Here is an 8,173-nt window from a genome sequence, read left to right as displayed (position 1 = left end):
CGAAGAATATTATGTTCAAACTTCTCGGATTCTTTCATTCCAGACTTTTCTGTCATTATGAAACATTCATCTGCTTATACATGTTCGGTGTTGATAACTGTTTTGTAGTGTCTTAGTTTCGCTTTTCTTTAAATTGCTTTTGTCTTCTATTGGACGTAAATCCTACGAACAGCAGCGGCCATCCCTGTCTTCTGCTGTCGTTGACTTGTTTTTCTCTAGTTTTCATGTGTACTATTTCACCAAGGAGTCTCAAACCGTCCACTTTTCTTATTTAGTTGTACACTGTTATGAAGTAACGAGATGCCTTTCAGATGTTGGTCAGGTACTTTGCTTTTACGAAATAAATTTGGAGACCAGGTTCTCCCACTTGATCTTTCAACATGTTTACCTGTTCCATAGCTGTCGGTGCACACCTTGCTAGGTTTGCAGTGACTTAGGCGAAACCGAGGCAGTTGACTGTAACGTAGTTCTTTGAACCTCCAATGAGAACTTTGTTTACTAACCACATTTCGGTTAATCCCTTTCCGCACACTCGGATGATCATTTCTAACACAGCTGAAGTACACCAGTTTTACTACAAATTTTAAGAAGAGTTCCAGCGCGAATTTTACAGAATGTGTCTGTGTTAGGGTTTGCTTGATAATTACCACTGTTTTTGTCCTTTCCAAATTCTGTCAAGCTATCAAACAGCACTTGCCGGTTGTCTGAATCACAGCTTTCTTTAAGTCCACCACCAGATCCTTAAATATACACTCCTGGAAATGGAAAAAAGAACTCATTGACACCGGTGTGTCAGACCCACCATACTTGCACCGGACACTGCGAGAGGGCTGTACAAGCAATGATCACACGCACGGCACAGCGGACACACCAGGAACCGCGGTGTTGGCCGTCGAATGGCGCTAGCTGCGCAGCATTTGTGCACCGCCGCCGTCAGTGTCAGCCAGTTTGCCGTGGTATACGGAGCTCCATCGCAGTCTTTAACACTGGTAGCATGCCGCGACAGCGTGGACGTGAACCGTATGTGCAGTTGACGGACTTTGAGCGAGGGCGTATAGTGGGCATGCGGGAGGCCGGGTGGACGTACCGCCGAATTGCTCAACACGTGGGGCGTGAGGTCTCCACAGTACATCGATGTTGTCGCCAGTGGTCGGCGGAAGGTGCACGTACCCGTCGACCTGGGACCGGACCGCAGCGACGCAGGGATGCACGCCAAGACCCTAGGATCCTACGCAGTGCCGTAGGGGACCGCACCGTCACTTCCCAGCAAATTAGGGACACTGTTGCTCCAGGGGTATCGGCGAGGACCATTCTCAACCGTCTCCATGAAGCTGGGCTACGGTCCCGCACACCGTTAGGCCGTCTTCCGCTCACGCCCCAACATCGTGCAGCCCGCCTCCAGTGGTGTCGCGACAGGCGTGAATGGAGGGACGAATGGAGACGTGTCGTCTTCAGCGATGAGAGTCGCTTCTGCCTTGGTGCCAATGATGGTCGTATGCGTGTTTGGCGCCGTGCAGGTGAGCGCCACAATCAGGACTGCATACGACCGAGGCACACAGGGCCAACACCCGGCATCATGGTGTGGGGAGCGATCTCCGACACTGGCCGTACACCACTGGTGATCGTCGAGGGGACACTGAATAGTGCACGGTACATCCAAACCGTCATCGAACCCATCGTTCTACCATTCCTAGACCGGCAAGGGAACTTGCTGTTCCAACAGTACAATGCACGTCCGCATGTATCCCGTGCCACCCAACGTGCTCTAGAAGGTGTAAGTCAACTACCCTGGCCAGCAAGATCTCCGGATCTGTCCCCCATTGAGCATGTTTGGGACTGGATGAAGCGTCGTCTCACGCGGTCTGCACGTCCAGCACGAACGCTGGTCCAACTGAGGCGCCAGGTGGAAATGGCATGGCAAGCCGTTCCACAGGACTACATCCAGCATCTCTACGATCGTCTCCATGGGAGAATAGCAGCCTGCATTGCTGCGAAAGGTGGATATACACTGTACTAGTGCCGACATTGTGCATGCTCTGTTGCCTGTGTCTATGTGCCTGTGGTTCTGTCAGTGTGATCATGTGATGTATCTGACCCCAGGAATGTGTCAATAAAGTTTCCCCTTCCTGGGACAATGAATTCACGGTGTTCTTATATCAATTTCCAGGAGTGTATATATTGTTGCAGTATACTTTTCTGACTCTTGATCTGCTGGCGATCTACTGTTTAGTGACCTACCTGTCCACCAACGTAGCTAACCGTGCTTTGCAGATTGTCCTACAAGTTCGTTGTGTGAAAGAAATGTCACGATAATTTTTCTATCTCTCTTTTTGTATAGAGGGTAAATCAGTTCTGTTTTCCATTCAAAAGGTGTGATTCAAGTTTCCCATCTTATGGTATTAGTGGTGATTTCTTCTTCATTTTTCAGTATTGCCGATGTGATCGAGCCGTCCCTGTGACTTTGTTCCATGAGTATCCTAAATTGAGCAAGGATAGGAGGAACTGAATGCTACTTTCTTTGCACTGTCACTATTGTCAGCCACTTCTCCCTGGGTTCTTCACGGTAAAGCTATTTCTCGAAGTACTTGGCTAAGGTCTCAGATTGTACTTTATTATTCAAAGCGTCTTCCATCGTCCCACTTAAAGTTTAAAATCTGTAGTTGATAGAAACTTACTAGCTGCTTGAAACGCCTGTAAAAATTCTTTCTGTTGTTCGTTTTGAATTCTGGCTCAATACTCTTAATTTCTACTGTGACTATGATTCTTATGGCCTTCGGAGAGTCTTTGTAATCTTCTTGTTTATCATCTCAGTTCTTTTCTTCTGTTTTGTCTGCTTTTTGTTCGACTGCCTTATTACAATTTTCAGTCCATCAGGAGAGTTTCATTCATCCATGAAAAAGCGCTACATATTTAGCAATATACGCAATATTTTTCTAGGTAGGATGTCAGATTCGTATGGAAATTCGAGATATTGTCCGGCATAACTTAGCAAAAACCTCACCTCGATATATTTTCTTTTCTGAATGTATTCCATTTTGTTTTCTCTTTGATGGTTTTCGGCCATGGTCATACAGCTATGCAACACATTCAAATGGTGTGATTCTTAGTCGCTGTTGTTGTCTATTCTTCGTTTATTGCTGTTTACTAAAATAAATGGCGGTGTGATTAATTGATTGAAACATGACTCCACTAGAAACTACTCGTAAAGTCACTATACCATAAATTAAAAGAAACCGAAGGATAGTACAAAATATCTACATATCATCTGCACAGTTTCTCTAGATAGATTACACATATTTAATTTGATGAACATCACGTTTAATACTTGTTGACTCTTTGGACTTGACGTGAAAGCAACAATGTAGCCGATGTTTGAAGGGGAACATCTGCGTTAATTAACGCTCGGTTAAAAGGTTTTAATTGTGCCTTTTATCTGGTGCACGGAAATACTAGATGGTTCACGCCTCCTTCACTGAACGATGACTAACTGGAATTTCGGGAAGCGCTCTTCAAGACTTCATTCACTTTTTTATTATACGGTTTTATTGACCATTAAATTTAACAATTTACTCAGTGATTAAATACCTTCACGAGAATGGTCACCAAATAATATTACAATATTAATAAATATGAACAGAGATTTTTCGTGCCATGTGTTAAGAAACAATCAATTAACGTGGTATGTACTTAAATATCAATGAAAGTCAACCAAATTCGTTAACTATAATCTTCTGTAAGACTCAGGAACTGAATGTTGTCGTAAAAAAACAGACCTTAAGGCTTCAACCCCATTACAGAACAAAGCCGGGTCTAAACTTACGATAACGTTAACAGCAAGGCGGAACAATTTCCGACATACAAAAAATCAGCAGTACGTGAATATTACATTGCCGTTAATGAACAGGATAATAAGATCGGTAATACAACTCCCACAAAGGGACTTTTAACACACTGGAAGGACAAGGTAGATAGTGGCCCCAATAAGATATGCAAACTAATGGCCAAGTTATTTATTGATGTCTTGACTAATTAAGACTAGCTCACTCTTCGCATGCTTGGATTCTGGTGGGTGATGGCAAAAATCTGAGAAACATCCGGTAAGTAACTACCTGGCAGATTAAAACTGTGTGCCGAACCGAGACTCGAACTCGGGACCTTTGCCTTTCACGAGCAAGTGTTCTGGCAGAAGTGAGTCTGTGAGTCTGTGAGTGGTTGGGTAGCTCAGATGGTAGAGCACTTGCCCGTGAAAGGCAAAGGTCCCGAGTTCGAGTCTCAGTCCGGCACACAGTTTTAATCTGCCAAGAAGTTTCATATCAGCGCACACCCCGCTGCAGAGTGAAAATCTCATTCTGGATCCGGTAAGTAACTCAATTTCTATCCCGGAAGAGCCGGACGATATGGCGTGGCTCAGTCCCAGTTCCGCGACGGAACACAGGACCAAGGAACCTCTGGCGCGGGCACATCTCGTCTGCGTCGAAGTCAAATGCTGTTCGGCCGACCACCAACGATAAAACAGTAAAGGAAATGCATAGAGAAATTGGTCATGCGATGCGCAACCATCAGTCCGGGCTAGGACTAATGTAATCGTGAGGCGGCTACCTGTCACACGAACCACAGATTAATACACTGAAATAACAATGTCAAATATAGCAATTAAAGATCAGATGTAACAGACAAGAACCCACTAGACAGTTTGCCATAGGATCCAGCACCTTCGGCTAGCCCACTGATTCATAAGAGATCAGAAACTACACAAGAACCATATTATAATTAATAACTAGACCTACTTCCGCTCTAAGGCGAGCGGAATAAAACATTAAATGTAACTTTAGGTAAGACTGCTTGACCTAGTACAATACAAATTAGTACTCATTTAAAAATACAAATAAAAATTTAAAACCAAACTGTAAAAACAGTTAAATGATTAGATTTGATTACTATTCTTGCTTACTGCACAGCCACACGAATGCCAAGGTTTATGAACTTGGAGTAAATGAATGCACCCAGCACTTAAACTGTTATATTAAATGTTACATACGATAGCTGTTCACAAGGGAGGGACCATAGACAAATATTTTAAGCCTCTGAACAGGAGAAACAAATCAAAAAACGCATCATCTGCTTCACGGTACACAGAATAGCCTGCAACAGGCTACATCAAGATTTTAGAAAAAGCACTTTAACAAATTCGTGAAATATAACATATAAATGGCAGAATATGACAAGCAGAAATTTAATCGTGTGACATATCATTTTACGTCACTGCTCAGGGATATACTAAGAGACTAATCACTTCCTTTTCCAGTTGAAACATGCAAGTAAGGGCTATTCAAAATATTACGATTACGTTAGAGACACGTCCACTGCGGTTCAAGTAAGGAGGCAAGAACATATGTCACTAGAAACAGAATCAATCACCGTCACCTAAAAGTGTGGCCTTGGCTTCCCATTTGGCAGTCTTACTGAAATCAACAGCAGTACTCCAGTGATGTAAGGTGCCAACCGCACAACCTACCCTGCTGGACTCACTGCAAACAAGCAGCTCCCCTTTCTCTCACTCCTCTCTCGACAACGGAGCTATCAGATTCCCCCTTCCAACTCTCATCTTCATCACGACGGGGCTTAACTTTTAGCTTCCTCCCCAACTGCCACCAGAGTGCTCCAATACCTCTCTAGCACGCCCTCGTGAACGATCGATCAATAACCAGAGAGCTACAATGGCTCAGTTCACGTAATGTAAATTCCTTTAATTCTGTTCGGAGTAAGTTATAATGAACACTTTGCTTCTATTCCAATTAGAATATGAAGAAGATATTTCTATTTTAGGTCGCAGCTGGCCATACTGCAATCGTTTTGAGATCTTAGTCCAAACTCGTCTGCGGTAGTTTATCGCCTTTTCATTTCTTAAGATTGTCTTCCACTGTGTCTTTATGAGAGTTGACATTGCGCCCTGGAGTCCACAAAAAGCTTGTTACTACTGCTGCTTGCTTATTTGCTTATTTTGCGGCGGCTCCTGTTTGCTTTGACAAAAATTACGAATTCATTTCCGAGTGCTAAAGTTCTATAAGTGTGAGGGGCGTAAAATATAATTTTCCTGGAACATTTAGATTTCCAGTATGAATTTTGCACTTATCAGCGGAGTATACGTAGACCTGAAACCCACTGGCACAGTAAAACCGTATGCTGGACCGACACTCGAACGACTTTTGCCTTCGCGAAGAAAAGCTCTACCAAATTGTTTTGCATTGTTCTCATACTTTAGTCTCGGCGGACGTCACATGACACCCCATCAAGTTTATTGTTGAATGCTTCACCCTGTTTGTTTGTTTTCAGTTGCAGAGGGCAGCCATCACTCTTACCAGCTGCACAAGCCTACCACGATTCACGAGCCTTCCTCACAACTTTATCTCCGTCAGCGCCTTATCCCCTATAGAAGTTCTGCTACGTACCTTGCGGGATTGGCCTCCTGGAAGAAAGCATATTCTGCAGCGGAGTGTGAGCCGAAATGAAATTTCCTGGAAGATTGAAACTGTGTGCCTGTGTGTAGGAGAACTTTTGTGAAGTATGGAAGGTAGAAGAGCGATGAGACATGCTCGGGTAGCTTCGTCGGTAGACCATTTGTCCGCAAGAGACAAAAGTCTCAGGGTTTGACTACAGGGCCGGCACACAGTTTTAACCTGCCAGGAAGTTTCTTACTTAATTTAGCAGTAGAAAAGTTATAACTTGGGCGCGAATTATCAGCTGGCTGCTTTCGGTAATGTTCTGCCGAGCTGCATGCCAACAACCACCAAGGAATACCAGATGACAAAAATACATAAATAACTCACTACGTGTGACGTAGGATAAGTTAGTTTGTAGGACTTAGTTATAGGAAATTACGATAGGAACTGCAGCGAATTTAACATCGAGGCCTTCCCAGTGCCAGGGGCATGCTCTTCGGGATTAGCTCGAAGAGCAAGGCAGATTAAAGTAGGTTTATATCTTTCACTGGCACACATGTGACGCTGCAGAATACATATAAATTAAAGTAGTTATAGGAATTAGGTATAAACAGTAGATGTTAGATATTAAATGCTCATTGTTTGTTAATAACTGTAGCTCACTTATTAAAACTGAAACTAGCTGCAAACTGAATATAAATGTATAACTGTTATGACCCAGTAATGAATTAAGGAAGTGGGTTAACTTGTATAATTATAATGGTTTTTGCTAATAAAGAACTTTTTTTAAAAAAAGGAAAAATAACTCACTCGGCTTCACGCAGCATTTCAAGAAACTGCAGACTGATTGGAAATACGACAGACTACTATAAAACGTACACTGAAGCGCCAAAGGTACTGGTACAGGCATGCGTATTCAAATACAGAGATACGTACACAGGCAGAAAACGGCGCTGCGGTCGGCAACGCCTATATAAGACAAGTGTCGGCGCAGTTGTTAGATCGGCTTCTGCTGTTACATAGCAGGTTATCAAGATCGAAGTAAGTTTGAACGTGGTGTTATAGTCGGCGCACGAGAGATGCGACGCAGCATCTCCGAGGTAGCGATGAAGTGGACATTTTCCGTACGACGTTTTCACGAGTGTACGTGAATATCTGTAATCCGGTAAAACATCAAATCTCCGACATTGCTGCGACTGGAGAAAGAACCTGCAAGAATCGGACCAACGACGACTGCAGAGAAACTTTCACCGTGACACAAGTGCAACCCTTCCACAATTGCTACAGATTTCAATGCTGCGCCATCAACAGGCGTTAGCCTGCGAATCATTCAATGAAATATCGTCAATATGGCCTTTCGGAGCCCAAAGGCCACTCTCGTACCCTTGATGACTGCACGACATAAAGCTTTACGCCTCGCCTGGGCCCGTCAAAACCGACATTGGGCTGTTGATGACAGGAAACGTGTTGCCTGGTCGGACGAGCTTCATTTTATATTGCATTGAGGGTATGGATACAACGTCATGAATCCATGGACCCTGCATGTAAGTAGGAGACTGTTCAAGCTGGTGGAGACACTGTAATTGTGTGAAGCGTGTGCCATTAGAGTGATATGGGGATCCCTGATACGTCAAGATATGACTCTGACATGTGACACCTACGTAAGCATCTTGTCTGATCACCTGCATCCATCCACGTCTACTGTGCATTCCGACGGACTTGGGCAATTCAAG

This window comes from Schistocerca cancellata, chromosome 8 (genome assembly GCF_023864275.1).
Source record: "Schistocerca cancellata isolate TAMUIC-IGC-003103 chromosome 8, iqSchCanc2.1, whole genome shotgun sequence".
In the NCBI taxonomy this organism is placed as follows: domain Eukaryota; kingdom Metazoa; phylum Arthropoda; class Insecta; order Orthoptera; family Acrididae; genus Schistocerca; species Schistocerca cancellata.
This window is presented reverse-complemented; position numbering follows the sequence as displayed.